Raw genomic sequence first — 17,715 nt, 5'->3', positions numbered from 1 at the left:
ATGCTGCCACATAAGGTAAAGGGAATAAAATAAGGGAAGGAGGAAAGGAAAATGTATTGAGCATTGTCTATGTGCTGATGCATCACATACATGGTTCCATTTAATTTTCACCATGGCTATATACACTGACCCATATTTTGCCCATGAAAAACCCAAAGTTCAGAGGGGTTATTACTTTGCTCATGGTCAGACAGACAGTGAGTAGCAGAGCCAGGATGAGAACCCAGGACTGGATGATGGTAAAGTACATGCTCTGTGTTTGTCATATTACTCTCTTATTCTAAAACTAGTAGATCAACAGTGGTCAGATCATAAGGGCTTTGACTGCACTGCTATGAAATTTGTCATTTCTTTTATAGACCAAAGAGGGTCGGAAGAGTTTTTATAATTTTATTTTTAGAAAAAAGTTATAAAGACGACTCTTGTGATAGCATAGATCCAAAATTTAAAATAATAGAAATGGTTTCAGGAATATGCTGTCGGAGGCTAAGGTAACATCCAGGTCAGACCCACTGAAGACCTAATCTAAGGTAGTAGCAGTGAGGATGACATGGAACAGATAGATTCATGAGGTTTTATCTCCAGGGCTCGGTGATTGCTTTGATGTGGAAATGAAGGTCCATGAGAAGTCTGGGATCATTCCCAGGTTACTGACTTCAGCGGGGGGCGGAGGGGGGGGCGGGTCGGGTGATTAATGGTACAATAAATCAAGATAGTAAATTCCAGAAGAAGTAGCCAGTTTGGAAGTGAAAGATGAAGAGTTCAGTTTTGGGACATGTTGAATTTGAAAGAGAGATGTCCTATAGATAAGGAGCTCTCTGGGATTTGAGTTCATAACTGCTGAGGGTTGGCAGAGAAAAGAAAACTCATCCTGGGGAAAGACACAGAGTCAAGAAAGCACGGGCTGAGGAGTAAACCCCAAAGGTCACTAATTTTTTTTTAAAGTTGGGTATAGAAGACGGAGTGGGTATAAAAGAAGAAGAAGGAGATTCAAAGGACTGATCCAGGAGGTGGAAAGTGAACCAGGAAGCTTTGTATCTTAGAATCTGACCCAGGAGAATATTAAAAAATAAATAGTGGTGAGCACAGACAAAAGCTGCAGAGAAAACAAGTGATATTGGGACTTAAAAGAGCTATCAGTTTGCGCAATTATAACATTAGTGGTAATACTAGTCGGAGCAGCTCGAGTGAAGTGATTTGAGCTAAAGAATAATGGTGGTGCATGAGGAAGCTATGGGAAGTGAAGAAGCAGAGATAATGGAATAAAGTTCATTTTAAGAGCTTGGAGCATAATCAATGACTTGAAAGTGCAGAAATCTTAAGATACATTTGTGAAGTTAATTTTATTATCTCTTTAAATGTCTTCAGTGAGGATAATCCTTCCATGCCCCTGGATAAAAACTAGGCAGATTCCATGACTCTTCTTTCAGTTAGTAAAAATTCTCATAGATTCTCATAGATATCTATTCTCATAGATAGATTCTCATAATAAATTCTCTTATTTCAGCCTCAGTTCAATATGTAAAATTGTCCCGACAACATAATAAACAAACTTTCAAGGTTTGTTCAAAGATAAATATTTGTTCCTCCTCCCTCCTTGAAGAGGGGGATTTCAGAGAGGCACCTCCTCTTGCCCCACCTGCCTTCTAAACCTCAGCCACTTAGTGGAGGGCAGCCTCAGCAACCTTCGTTGTTGCCTCATATCCTGACACCGTGTTAGGTTTTTCAGCTTCTTCATGTCGGCCATGATGTAGTCGCACTGGTTCTGCACTTAATCCCACCTAACTGGACCTGTGGAGACTCTGACTCTCCTCCCACTTCCACATTCATGAGGAAGCCATGCATTGCAAGGCACAAGGTCTGGCTTTCCTAGTGGCTGTCCAGAGGGGCCTGAACACACAACCTGAGTCAAGGGTCAAAAGTAGGGAAGTTAATGCCTCAGGAGTTGAACTTGAACCAAAGAGTGACCAGATATGGGTAAAAACCAGCAGGCGAATGCCTCTCGATTACTTCTATTGAGGGAATATTCTAAGGAACAGTGGCTCCACAATGCCTGTCTGGAAGAGGTGCCCTAGGAACAAGCAACCAGCTCTGCGTCCTGGTGAAGCTATAGCATGCTCAGTGATGTGCCACCTGGTATAGGAACTTCCTCTTTCCCTGCCTGCCTTACTTCCCTGTTCCCTTGATATTGCCATATTGAGATTGCACCTTCCAATACAGTCTTAACATATAAGCTTTCAATAGGACTTTCTTTTTTAGGGAACCCAGGCCAAGACAGAGGTGGTTGCCTTTTCTTCTTTCCACTTGACAGCAGTTTTTTTTTTCCTAATGCCTTGAGAACAGGTCTTGACTGGTACTGTTACACTCTATATGGCTCTATACTCTGTTAACACTGATTCTTTCTTTCCCTGGGCATCTTGTAGAGACTCTTGGGCGGACCCTCTGACAACAACTCCCTTTACCCAGGCAGTGCCTCTTTTTTGGCTGCTTATTGCAAATTTCCCACTACGGTCTCCAATAACACAACTGACAGCCTCTTACTGCCGGACACCACCACCAGCAGGTCACACTTTCTCAGGTGTGAATCAAGCACAATCTTACAATTTCCTCCAACTGCAGAGAATACATAAATATATACACACAAATACACATTTATATTATATATGCATGCATATTATGAATCATTCATATATATGTGTTATCATATACATAATATACATATACATACACACACACACACATACATATATATACATATCTAGCTACATATATATCAGATTCCTTAAGTGGTCCCCTTGAAGCCCCTCTTAAAAGATGTAGAGTTAAGAAGTTGCACCCCTCATTCCTGTGGGCAGAAGGAAAGGGAGAGATAGACTCACAGCACTCCAGAAGTTCTCCTCAAATATCGGTCTCAAAAAAAATATTCTCCTTTATTCCTAACCCTGGATAATTTTATATTCTTAATATGTGAGGGGTTCAAAAATCAAGTAATGCACCTTTGGTTATCTATTTCACATAAAATCTAGCATCTTCTCTGATTGTTTTGTCTAGGCAAAATCCAACCTTATGTCTTTATAATGAAAAGGGTGAGAAGTAAGATATAGCTAAAGAGAGGCATAGAATTTAAGTAGTACTTTTAAATTTTATTTTGTTTTGATGGAAAGTGAGAAAGATTAGTATATAGGTTCAAAATGGACCTATTAGAGAAGAAAAGATTTAAAATATACATTAACAAAAGGATATTTATTTTTCACTTGGTTAGTTTTCTAATCTGCAGAGTGCAGCTAATAATATCTACTAACATGGAGAGATTGTGAATATTAAATGAAATAAAAATGTTAAAGGTGTTAGATATACCAGGCCTAGAATAAGAGCATGAAGAATCTGGAATCTGACTATTACTCTGGAAAAATTTTAAAGATTTTTCTAGAACCATGATGAAGATCTCTTTTTTTAATTCAACTGCAGATCTATCAGTCTTCAGTGTTTCAGTAACTTGGATGAGACTAATCTGAAAGGATTTATTCTTTACAAATATAAAACCCTTTTCTTTTCAAGGAGTCTTCAAATTGACTTTAGTATTAATCTTTCTCTTTTATTCCCTGTAACTTTCAATATCATTCATATATATATATGAATATATATGACACTTTAGCCTAAGTTTTCTCCCTTTTTAGGAACATTCTGACCTTTTATGTGATCTCATAATAACTGGTGTTCCTGGGCTGATTTGAGCCAGTTGTTTTATTAAACTGCAAGGAAGTCATCCAGATCTGCTGACTTCACTTTTCTATTGAAGCAACTGCTGTCTTTAACAAATTGTTGATATTAGAAAAATATCTAACAGACACTGAGTGCCCCATGTAAGGTACTGTGCTAAAGAGGTTACTTGCATTAATATACCCAATGATCTTATGAGACAGGTATTTTTACTACCCCCATTCACAGATGAGAAAAATGAGGCCTAGAGAGGTTAGGTTTTCAAAATGATTCTTCCCCCAAATTTGCTAAGATCTTAAAAGCAACAAATTTCCAGCAAGGATGGGAGTCTTAGTGAGGAGACTAAGAGAGAAGTGGGCTGTAGCCCTTTGCTCAAATATGGTGGCCTCCCATGGTGCAGCCTCTGCCCTCACTTCAACCCTGCCCACCCCAGAATCACACCTCACTCATAATGAATTAGCACAAAGAGAGTTTTTATTGAAGAATTCATGTTACAGAAGAATATTTACCTTGAAAAATTGCATAAAATCCTCTTCAGGCTCTTCTTTCTCTAAAATCACTTTCCCCAGAACCAGGCATTTCATCTCCCTTCTCTTTCCTCCCTTTATCCCCTATGGAAGGGAATCACCTCGGGTTGAATATTCCACTGAACAAGCAAAAACTACATAAACAGAAGGCAGTTCAAGGAGTATCAACTGCTACTTAAGCCCGCCCCTTCCTTTGGGTGGGAAAGTGGTGTCTTATCCACCCATCCCCAGTAGCCCATCCAATTTATTAATTATGTACTCATGGCTTATTAAGGATGGGAAGTGGCAAGGCAGATTTTGCTACTAAGAAGAGATTTTTCTCATCAGTCCTTGCTGGACAGGGACCAGAACCAATTCCATAACAACAAAGACCAAAACTTAGAATAGAAAATAGGATGGACATGCCCTCTTTGACGCTGAGAATAGATGATACCAAGCTTCTCTCTGAGCCCTATGTACTGTTAAGTATTTGAATTGATCTTTGTAAACCAACATGTAGAATTCTGAAATTTGATAAACCTTTTAATATTAACTGTCAGTGACATATTTAGGAGTAGGTTACTACAGAAACAGGGTAAAAGCAGAGGAAAAGAGAAAAATGATGCTAACCATTTGTGCCATGTTGTCCTCAAGGAGAAACTCAACAGCTTCCTATTCAGAATAAAAGGAAGAAAATAAAGGGCATGAGGAAGGAAGAGGCAATGATTAAAACATTCCAGAAATATAAAATTGTCTTTACCAAAATGTGTCTTCTAGGACATGTGTTCAAGTTTTGCTGGCCTCTGATGTAGATGGAGATTTTCCTTAAAAAACAGACATTTTAGAGAGGGTGTGAAAGTAACCCCATTTGATAAGTTTTACCTGGGTATCAAATTTTGAAAGCATAAGTGACATTTTCTCATGACTAAATATATATTACTAATAATGATGGAATAATCACCAACTTCTCTTCAATTTCCATACAAAGACTCTTGCCCTATATGAGAATTTATTGACTTGAAATTTAAAGCATAAAATCCTCATTTTAAAAATGTAGTCAGCATTTCTAAGCATGAAAAAGATATTTTGACCAGGGAAAGACAACTCCAAAACAATGAGATGTTTTTCAGTTTGTAAACTTAATCTTGATCTTCCTTTTAGAGAAAGGGATATTTTTGTAATTTGTACTATTGCCTTGCAAGTTCAGATTCATGTGTAATAGTTAAGGTCAATCTATTATATTTCTGTTTTTTGAATTACAAAGACTATATCTATATTAATGCAAACAATCCAGAAGAAAAAAATCAACCAGTAACGTCCACAAAAAATACAGATGCAAAAATGTTGAATCACTTTTCACTGAGATATCATAGTACAATGTAACCCAAGTCAAAAATTATATATGCTGCTTTTTATGACTTTGAGGATAGGAGTAATTAGTTTATTAAACTGACATTATTAAATTGACATTTCTGATTCTCTGTTTAAAATAAATTTCTCTTTATTCAGTATCTCTTCAGTATCTCTTTTAAGACTATTTTATTTTATTCATGTCAGTTATACAAAATGCTGTTTTTTTTGCATCACAAAATTTAAATTCCACTGGAAAACCCATACAACTTATATATCTAAATCACAGCTAATTCTTATATATTTCACGATAAGCAAAAATTTCCATTAAAAATCAATACTCTTCAGCAAGCCAATATTCACTAGTGAAAATAGATGTAATAATTCTCTCCTTTCCCTTCTTTCTTTATCTCAACACTAGCATATCCTTCCGCTTCCAGATTTATTTCAGGGTTCTAGATCAAAGAACCATCAGCCACAATCATTCAGATGCCAGCAACTAGAATTCACAGTAATCCACTCCACACTCTACCATAGCTCTCTGAAACCTATAGCACCCTCTGACTACTCAGAGTACAGCCAGGGCAGCCCTAAGTCCTGCCTGGGAACTTGCATTTGCCAAAAGTAAGGCATTTATCTATCCCTTTGTACAGTATATTCAAGTTTTTCACAGAAAGAGAAATTGCCCTTCTTTCCAAATTGTCTGTGTTTCAGTAATTTTGAGAACTCCCTTAAGAATTCTCTCATTAGTTTCATTCTGAAGGGGATTTATAATTTATTAGAAGTTCAGAGCTTAAACCCTGGAAGACCCTCTGTTTCATGCCAGAAACTGAGAGGTTCCAGGGAAAAAGGGAATGGTGAAACAAGGTTCACCATACATTCCAAGTTTATTTTACCATACCTCCCAGATTTTAATTCTCTTCTTTAATTTTCCACCCAGCCTTAACTAATGATCTTTGTTCTGTGCTAATGGGAAATCCTAGGCCAGAGCTTGTGCTAAGAAAAGCTACGCCTGTTGTAGAGGCCTAAGGGAAAGCTCAAAGTCCAAAGGATTCAAGATCATGCTGGTCTTGAAGAGAAATCTCGAACAAGAAAAGCACACTGAAGAGAAATCTCCAACATGAAACATTTCCTTACTTGTTTTCTCAGAAAACACAAAACTTCATCAGGCTTCAACACAGAGAATATAATTAAGAACTAAGACACAGAGTTTTCACAAGTGTCTTTCTAAGTTATTACTCCTATCTTAAAAAGTAAGAATAAAAATAATAATTGAAAATTTTCTTAATAAAAAGAAATTCTCCATATTTTATAACATTATTAATATGGAATGTTCTTTGATAAATTAACAAAAAATACTGGATTATCTACAATAAAATCAATAATATTACAAGTTTGAAATTCAAGTAAGTTCTAAAACTCACTATTTTGAACCAGTGATAGAAAAAGTGAATCATAGCATATATATATGTATATATGAGTGTGTTTGTACATGTGTATTTAAACACACTTTTAATTTTTTCAATTTATTAAGGAGGTAGAACCTGTGCTATATTACTATTGTGCACATAGCACTTAGCATAGCCACAGACATGACATAGGAACTCAATAAAAATTACATTAATTAGCTAAACTCTATTGCATTCCTAGTCTGTACCTGAAACTATTCTGTACAGAGTGGCAACTAAAATTATGAGTTATTTCCCATTGTCTTTGAAAAGCTTACAGCTAAATAGGAAAGATGAGACCTCCCACACAAAGCTGTTAGAGTCCCATTAGAGAATAAATATCTTGAGATAACAATGCAAGATGATAAATATGTGGTTAGGTGTGAACAACTGCACTTAATAACAGAATCAGACAATGGTGTTACATTTCACAAACTGTAGCATCAGAACAGTTACCTTCCTCTTGTATCCAAAACAGAGGTGTCCATATTACACAGCTACTAGTGGAGTTAGGGCAATTCCAACCTTGAAGTAAAGATGACCGAGCCTCCACTCAAGCCCCAACATGCTTCTTTGCTAATGATACCTAAAGTCTTGATTGAGACTAACAGGTGTCACAGTACTTATTTAGTGACTGTCTGCTTCATCTATGAGGCTAAAATGCCTTCTGATATCTTTAATACTGACATAATAGCTAATAATATAAGCAAACTGAAAGACTATCCCATTGTCCTTGCATGGTATTGAGCAGAATTTAGTGAGCCATACAGCTGGCCATAAAAGTCTTTTTCCAAAAAGCAGGGGAAAGTTCTAGAAAGTAAATAAAACAGAAAGAAATTACCCAATTTTCATGAGAAGTTTTATAAAAAAAATAAAGAACACATTTATTTGAAATTTGGTGAAACCACAAGTAATTAAAGATAAAATAAGCACAGACTAGAGCATGGAGAATATAATTTTTATACTCAAATGAAACTGCTTTACATCCAAAGTAGTTCTGTTGAAAGCAAAGTGCCTTGAAGATTTCCCTTTGTTTAATCTAAACCAGTAGTTTTCCATAGAAGCCTTTGGAGAAGCTTCAAGAGTCACACGAATGTTTCATAGAAATATAATTTCTAAACATTTTTAACTAATTTCAAAACTAGAAAAATGCATAAGACAATATATAGCATATTTTAACACACAAGAATCTGTGGAACTCATCTTGACTCCCAAGTTAAATTGTTTCTATGCAGATTTTGGAATAAAGCTTCTTTTGCCATCTCTATATATATTTGACCTTCTTACAAACGTGCAATTCATGAGGAAGTTTTAACTTTTCACTGGTCTTTTTAAGTGCCAGCCCTATGCATGTCCAGTTCTGTAGGATTGAACGAGTGAAGGGAGCATCACAGAGCACCTCAATATTGTGCAAAACCAAAATGGTATTCGAATAAATGGGTTGCCAACTTGAAAGAAGACAGTAGCCATTAATTTGGACCACAAGTCCAAATTTCAAATTTTTACTATCTTTAAAATAGCCTTATTCTTCTCGTGCATTTTCTTTATAAGTAAGTTCTATAAATTTAAATTTATAAAATAAATTTATAGACATATTTTATCACTTATAAAATAAATTTAAACACATTTTATTTACAAATTTTATCATTTATAAAATACACTCGTACTAGTGAAATGCACATTAGATTTTTATTTCTTTTCCTTTTAAGAGAGCTTACTTATAGTTGTTAATAATCTAAAGTAACATAATACTATTAAACATTTACCAAAACCAAATCTCATTCTTTACCCATTTTAGTTTCATTATTCACTCTATTAAAATTGCTCTATACAAGATCAATAGGGACCTTAACAAAATAAATTGTCTTCACTGAGCCCATGTTCTCTGGCTACATATATTGTTCCTCACTGCCCCTGTCAACATCTTGGTCTTCAGTGACAATGTTTCCTAATTTAATTCTGATTGCTCCGATTATCTATTTCCTTCAGTAACAAACATCTGGGGTATTTTTCCCTTGACCATTAATACTGGTATCTCTCAACCTCAGTCCTTGACTTTTGTATTCTCTAAACTTCACCCTCAGGAACCTCATTTGTTCTCCTGATTTGGTTCTACATCTCCAAACTTTTATAGTACCACATCAAGTGGATAGTATCTGTGACAGGAATCTACCACTGCATTGTCAAACTACCCAAACTGCCCAACTACATAATGGCATAAAACAACCATTTTATTTAACTAGTGATATGGAGCTAAGGTGCCCAAGAAGGACTCAGTTTGATGTTTCATCTTTGATATTCTTGATAGCAGCTTGATACCTAGGGTAACTGGAGAATACACTTCCTCAAATGTTTCTTCCCTTACATTTTGCACCTAGGTGCTCCTTGTGTGTGTTATCTTTCTCTCTCCTTCTCTTAGGGCCTCTCCAGATGGTTTTGACTTCTCATAGCATGATGGTTTCCAGGTAGTTGCAGTTCTGACATGGCAGTTGGCTTCCAACAGGCTTCCAGGCTATTCAAAGGTCTGGCACAGCATTGCTTCCTCCATATACCATTGCATTGCCACCTCAATGGGAGATCATGTGCCCATTTTTATTCCCCTGACTTAGAATACCTTCCTTCTTTTGGTCTTCCAATTCATGTCTCTCTCTTCCTTTAGAAAACATTCTCCCGTGATTTCTTTCCAGATTAACTCCATATCTCTGAGTTCCTTTCCCTCAGAACTTAGACACCATCTTCATATATTATGTGTAATAGACATTTCTTGCTTTTTGGCTGTTCATTACTGAGCCCCTCCCTTCTTATTAGTAATCCAAATTCATTTGAGTAATGACTCATTTTGTAGAACTCTATGGAGGTTTTAGCCACCTCCTACAAAATAAGCTGTATTAGTCAGGGTTCTCCAGAGAAGTAGAACCAACAGGGTGTGTGAATGTGTGTATGTGAGAGTGAGAGAGAGAGAGATTTATTTTAAGGAATTGGCTCACACTATTGTGGGTATGGTGAGTCCAAAATCTAATGGAGTAGACCGGCAGGCTGGAGACACAGGAAAAAGTTCAGTTCAAGTCCAAAGGCTGTCTGCTGACAGAATTCCTTCTTGCTGGGAGAAGATCAGTCTTTGTTCTATTAAGGTATTCACTGAATTGCATGAGGCTCTCCATTTTATGGAGGGTAATCTGCAATCTCAGAGTTCACTGATTTAAATGTTCATCTCATCCAAAAAACACCTTCATAAAAACATACAGAATAACATTTGTCCAAATATCTGGGAACTGTGGCCCGGCCAAGTTGACACATAAAATTAACCATCACCTAAGCCAAACAGACTTGTTCTTCCCTTGCTTCTCCACAGAGCAGACACATAATATAAGTTCAGTACATCAGATGCTCTTTCTTGGTTGTTGAATCTAAGCCATTAACACAATGGCATCAGGAAAGCAGGTGGTTGTATTCATTACAGCAGCAGTAAGAGCAGTGGCATGCCATCAGATTGTAGTGGCATGACTACCACTCTGTTTCTGCTGCCCAGTCTTCTGTAGCTTCCTTGGTTTCTTCTAGTCAATAATCCTGGTCATGTGTCCTCCATTGAGTCTGGAGCCTCTAGATAATTCCAATAAACTCACTGTTTTCTGTAGATAAACAGGATTGGTTTCTGCTGCTTAGAACCAAGTTACACTTAATACTATATCATGCTACTTATGTTCATGAGTTGTATTGAGGATAAATGCATTACTAAATGAAAAGTATATTGAACAAATTCCTAGCATAGTGGGGTGATCAATAAATTATGTTAATATGTTTTTCTTCATCTTCATTTTCTTCTTCCTATTCTTCCTAATTATTATTAACATTATTATAATAATTATTATTGAACTTTCTATATATGTTTTGAACAAGAAATATGACTCCTAGCATAACACTCTGGACAATGTAGTACCCAGCTCAATTCATTAGCCTGGTTGGCTCATACACAATAAGACTAAAATCTTGAGTTGCTAAGGAACTTAGGTAGTTCATACAATAAGCTGTCCAGTTCAGTGCTGAACTCTCTAAACTCTGCTACATTTTACTACATGCTTGAAATATTTTGGTTATCTACAGAAAAGAATCTTAATAGCGTGGAAATTGGAGATGAAAAAAATATCAAAGTTGATTTTTCAGAGCTACAAATGAACCTTTATTCAAATTGGAAGTTAGAAAGAAGGTACCAGTACTCTGAAACCATCAACAAATCCCACAAAAGTCTGCTAACGGATACAGCATTTCTTTTTAAGGTGATGAAAATGTTCTGGAATTAGATAGAAATGATGGTTGCATGCTTTGTGAATATACTAAAAACTACTTAAATCGTATACTTTGAAAGCATAAATTTTGTGGTAAGTGAATTATATCTCAATAAAAAAATTTTAAGCAATTAACCACACTGTAAATATCTGATTAGTGATTTAGATTATAGGTGTCTATTTTTTAAAAGTTCATTATTTATTGCACAGCCAGGATTCCTGTATTACTGGAGGAAATTTCTAAATCACTGTTATTTATTTCTTGGGCAGTTTTTAAACCTGTCAACTTATATACTCACTTTAAATGAAAACTTCATCATTCAGATTTCAGGTGGAATCTCGTTGTGGAATTCAGTCATTCCTAATGGACACATATTTTATTATATCTGGAGATTTATCTGGCAGCTACTTAGTAAAGTAAGGAGATGGACTGATTCCAACAATATTTGAAGTTGTGTGGTGGGTCAAAGCATCCAAAGCACATGAATAAATCAATGACAACTTTCTATTTCATCGTCATAGCTGAAACACTCAGCTATGCTTCGGAGTGGTTACATCTAAACATGTTTAAGATGGAGCATTCATTGTTCTTTTGTTTTACTTCCAAGCATATAACTGGGGACACATAAAGGTTACATGATAATGATACTGACGGCTACAAATAGCACACAAGGAACACACTACCTAAATATTATTTGCCTATACTGCTTTGAGAAACAGAGAGGAAAATATTTCAAAGTCCTCAAACACAACCTTAAGAAGAAACATTTTACAATTATTCACCTGCTTCCATTCAAGGAGTCTGATGTAGCTCCCAAGACAATTCTTTAATAGAGAATATATCTGCAGTCTTACTGCAATATGACAAGAAGGAAGATGAGACGAGGAGGAGGAAGAGGAAGAGGAAAAGGAAGAAGAAGAAATAGTTGTTAAGACTGGCAACATACCAAGACTCATGTTCTGTACTCCATCGCATAAAATGGAATTGGGCCATTTTATCTCATGAGTCTCTGTCTGTCTGTCTCTGTCTGTCTGTCTCTCCCCCTTCTCTCAAGCAATCTACTTATCACTGTGCCTAGGCTTGATTAGATTTATAGTTTGTTTATCTGAGAGCTCAATGCTTTATTGCATCCAGAAGCCAAAATATGTGCACCTCCACAACCCAGCTGAATAAAACAAACTCATTTTGATCTTTGTGTACAAAGCCATCAGCACTGGTTCAAAGTGTAGCGCAGCCAGTTCTGGATGGCAGATGCAGAGTTCAGCTCTTCTCCCGGGCCCTTGGTTTCAATTAGGCTGTCTGCCAAGTGGCCCATGTGCCTCTGTGTGCTGAAACATTTCTTTGAGGCAGCTTTTTTAAATTAGGAAATAAAGACTTCCCATGTGATTTGCTATATATACAATTTATGACAATTGATTTTTATAGTTAAAATACATACATTTTAAACATATTTCTCTTTCTACAAAATAGCAGCTTTCTAAGAAGAGAAGAAAATTAGCAAAATGTAAATACTGCATTTCTTTTACTCTTCTGACTAAAATTTACTCAAACATACATTAAAATGATGCTAAAGACCACTAGGTTTCTAAAATAAATAACTTCTTTGTTTTAAAAGGGAAAAAAAAGGACAATAGCATACAAGCAAGCATTTTCTAACTTCTAGGAACTGCAAATAGGGAAAAAATCAATATGAACAAAGAAGAAGCTGTAATTACTTGAGATTGGCCAGTTCCTCAACCTGAATAAATGATATTTTCTTTGTTTTCACTACTATTTGGGTCTTTTAACTCCTGAACTTTCCAACACAACTTTGTGACCTGGCAGTAGATATAACAAATTCCAAAAGCCAACTTCCAAGGTGTAGCTGATTCCTGGTAGACGCATGAAATAAATGCACAGCAAATGTCTGTGCTCCACAGCCCCAGATGCCCATATATATATATGTAAATATAATTCTCACCAAAGACAGATTCGTATGGCAAAAATCTAGAAACTATGGAAAGCAGTTATCTCATTAACAATACCCTCCTGTTGCTACGTAGAGAAGGAGACAGCCAAGTCCTAGGAGGCCTGAGTGGGCAGCAACCATCTCATAAGGAAGGTCCAGGCTGTGTAAAAGCCAGGAAACCATGATGCCTTGCAACCTCTTGTAAGCATTCAGGTCGACTTTGAAGAAGCTCCCACACAGGCCTAGATTATGCCTTACAGTGAATTCAGGGGCGTTTAAATCCTAAAGACCTGGGCCCACAAATTGAGCCATCACTTAGCAGATGTTAGCCGCTGCCGGTGCCAAGACAAACTGAAAATAACTGGGCACCAACACTAGCAACTGAATGGTAACCAGCTGTTAGTGGTGAGTTTAAGCAGGCCCCCATACCATGCTAGGCCACTCACACAGCAGGGACCCATAAGTATGGCATACAGGTTTTGTTTTGTTTTGTTTTTTAGTGACCAGATGGTTTTATTGAGTCACTTTCCTGTTTTCCATAAAGCTGAATTACTACATTCCTAAAAATCTTCTTTATTTCTAAATTAGTACATTGCCCATTGCCATGGTGCCTAATCTTGAAAAGTACTGAAAACGACGGTACTATGCCTTATTGATGCAGGAAATTTCAATAACAGAGAAAGAAGCAACAGTAAAACATAACCTTATTGAAGAAATTTTTGGAAAAAAAATTTTAATGAAAGATAGAAATATATGATTCATGTAAGAGCTAAAAATGTTTTAATTTTTTTCCCTTTCTCAAGGCATCATCACAATTAGAAGTTTATAAATTATCTATATATATCTTGCTACACTCAATGTAGTACAAAGTAGATGAGATAATCTTTCTCGTTAGCACTTATTATAAAACATACACAGACAGTGCAGCTGAGCTAACATTTAACAGATATCTATAGTATTTGCCTTTTTTTCCCTCTATTTTTTGAACCCCTTCACCCATTTCTCTTACATCCCACCCCCCACTTCTGGCAATCATCAATTTGTTCTCTGTATCTCTGAGCTTGGTTTGTTGTTTTGGGTTTTTTTTTTTTTTAGATTCCACAGATAAGATAGATCATACAGTATTTGTCATTCTCTGACTTATTTCACTTAGTATAATGCCCCCAAAGTCCATACATGTTGTCACAAATGGCAAGATTTCATTTTTTATGGCTGAATGATATAAATTATATATATATATATACATATATATCACAATTTCTTTATCCATTCATTCATCAATCACACTTAGACTGTTTCTATATCTTGGCTATTGTAAATAACACAGCAATTAATATGGGTGTGCATATATCTTTTTGAGTTAGTGTTTTCATTTTCTTTACATAAATACCCAAAAGTAGAATTGCTTGATCTTATGGTAGTTCTATTTTTAATTTTCTGAGGAGCCTCCATACTGTTTTCAATAGTGGCTGAACCAACTTACATTCCCACCAACAGTGCACAAGGTTTTCCTTTTCTCCACATCCTAGCTAACACTTGTTATCTCTTTTCTTCTTCTTCACAGCCATTTTAAAAGATGTGAGGTGATATTTCATTGTGATTTTGATTTTCATTTCTGTAATGATTAATGATATTGAGCATCTTTTCATTTACCCGTTGGCTATCTGTATGTCTTCTATGGAAAAATGTCTCTTCAGATCTTCAGCCCATCCTTTAATTGGCTTGTCTACTATTGACTTTCAGGAATTCTTTACATATTTTGGATATTAGCTCCTTATCAGATGATTTGCGAACATTTTCTCTCATACAGTAAGTTATCTTTTCATTTTGTTAATGGTTTCCTTTGCTATGCAGAAGCTTTTTGGTATAATGCAGTCCCATTTATTTATTTTTGCTTTTGTTTCTTTTACTTTTGGTGTCAGCTTCAAAAAAACCACCACCAAGACCTATGTCAAGAAGCTGACCAACTATGTTTTCTTCTAGGAGTTTTATGGTTTCAAATCTTATATTCAAATCTTTAATCCATTTTGTGTTGTTTTTGTATATGGTGTAAGATAGTGGTAGATTTTCATTTTTTACATCTAGCTGTTCAGTTTTCCCAATATCATTTATTGAAGAGACTGTCCTTTCCCCGTTGTATATTTTTGGCTGCTTTGTTATAAATTAATTGACCATATATGCATGTGTTTATTTCTGGGCTCTCTATTATGTTCCATTAATCTGTGTCTGTTTTTATGCCAATATCATACTATTTTGATTACTATAGCTTTGTAATACAGTTAGAAATCAGGGAACATGATACCTCCAATTTTGTTCTTCTTTCTCAAGACTGCTTTGGCTATTCAGGGTTTTTTGTGGTTCCATAGAAATTTGGGGGTTATTTGTCTTGGTTTTGTGAAAAAAGCCATTGGAATTTTGATAGGGATAGCACTGAATCTGTAGATTGTTTTGGGTAGTGTGGACATCTTAACAGTATTGATTCTTCCAATCCATGAACATGCACTATCTTTCCATTTATTTGTGTCTCCTTCAATTTTGTTCATTAATGTCATATTTTTCAATATACAGGACTTTCCTTGGTTAAATTTTTTCCTAGGTATTTCCTTTTCCTGATGCAATTGTAAACAAGATGGTTTCCTTTCTCTTTCCGATAGTTCATTATTAGTGTATAGAAATGCAACAGATTTTTGTATATTGATTTTGCATCTTTCAACTTTACTGAATTTGTTTATTAGTTCTAAGTGTTTTAATGGAATATTTAGGATTTTTCTATATGCAGTATCATGTTATCTGCAAACAGTGACAGTTCTACTTCTTCCTTTCTAACTTCGATGCTATTAATTTCTTTCTCTTGCCTAATTGCTCTGGCTTGGACTTCTGAAACTATGTTGAATAAAAGTGGCAAGAGTGCACATCTTTGTCTTGTTCTTGTTCTTAGAGGAAATGCTTTCAGCTTTTCACTGTTGAGTATGATGTTAGCTATGGGCTTGTCATATATGGTCTTTATTATGTTCAGACAGGTTCCCTCTATACCCACTTTGTTGAGAGTGTATCATAAATGGATGTTGAATTTTGTCAAATGCTTTATCTGCATCTATTGAGATGATCATGTGATTTTTATGCTTCATTTTGTTAATGTGGTATATCACATTGACTGATTTGCAGATATTGAGCCATCCTTGCGTCCTTGGAATACACCCCACTTGTTCATGGTGTGTGATCCTTTTCATGTATTGTTGAAAAGGATCCTTTATCGTTATGTAATGACCATCTTTGTCTCTTATTACAGTCTTTGTTTTAAAGTCTATTTTGTCTGATATACTTATAGCTACTTCAGCTTTCTTTTGGTTTCCATTTGCATGGAATATCTTTTTCTATCCCTTCACTTTCAGTCACTTTCACTTTCAGGGACTCCCTTGTAGGCAACATATTGGTGGGTTCATTCAGCCACTCTGTGTCTTTGGATTAGTGAATTTAGTCCATTTACATTTAAAGTAATGATTGACAGGTAAGTACTTACTGCCATTTTGTTCATTTTTTTAAGGCTGTTTTTGTAGTTCCTTTCTGTTCCTTTTTTCTTCTCTTGCTCTTTTCCTTTGTGATTTGAAGACTTTCTTTAGTGGTATGCTTATACTCCTTTCTCTTTATTTTTTGTGTATTTACCATACGTTTTTACTTTGTGGTTATGATGAGACTTACATATAACAACTTGTATCTATAACAGTTTATTTTAGTTGATAACAATGTAAGTTTGATCTCATTTTAAAGTTCAACATTTTTACTGTCTCCCCTACATTTTATGTTTTTCATGACACATTTTACATTTTTTTATATTGTGTATTCCTTAAATAATTATTGTAATCATAGTTATTGTTACCACTTTTGTATTTTAAACTTTTACTAGCTTTATAAGTGATTAATCCACTAACTTTACCATATATTTACCTTTTCAGTGAGATTTACTCTTTTGTTGTTTTCTTGTTACTAATTAGTACCCTTTCTTTTCAAATTAAAGAAGTCCCTTTATCATTTCTCATAACACTGCTTTGGTGGTAATGAACTCCTTTAGCTTTTGCTTGCTTGGAAACCTCTTTATCTCTCCTTCAACTCTGAATGTTAACTTTACTGGGTAGAGTATTCTTGGTTGGAAGGTTTTTTCTTTCAGTATTTTGGATATATTGTGCCACTCCCTTTTGGCGTGCAGTTTCTGCTGAAAAAAATCTGCTAATAGTCTTATGGGGGTTCCCTTGTGTATAACAAGTTGTTTTTCTCTTGTTGCTTATAATATTCTGTCCTTGTCTTTAACTTTTGGTATTTTAAGTACAATGTGTCTTGATGAGGGTCTCTTTGGATTCATCTTATTTGGAATTCTCTGGGCTTACTAGATCTGGATGTCTATTTCCTGCTCCAGGTTAATAAAGTTTTAAGCCATTATTTCTTCAAACAAGATTTCTGCCCA

General features: G+C 35.6%; 1 long non-coding RNA gene across 1 annotated transcript in view; it reads right to left on the bottom strand.

The window, feature by feature from the left end:
* LOC309666905 overlaps window positions 1–17,715 on the bottom strand; it is an 88,292-nt gene that overhangs the window by 13,773 nt on the left and 56,804 nt on the right. The window lies entirely within an intron of this gene.

The sequence above is a fragment of the Balaenoptera physalus genome, assembly GCF_965194825.1.
Source record: "Balaenoptera physalus genome assembly, chromosome: 9".
Classification (NCBI taxonomy): Eukaryota; Metazoa; Chordata; class Mammalia; order Artiodactyla; family Balaenopteridae; genus Balaenoptera; species Balaenoptera physalus.
This window is presented reverse-complemented; position numbering and strand designations above follow the sequence as displayed.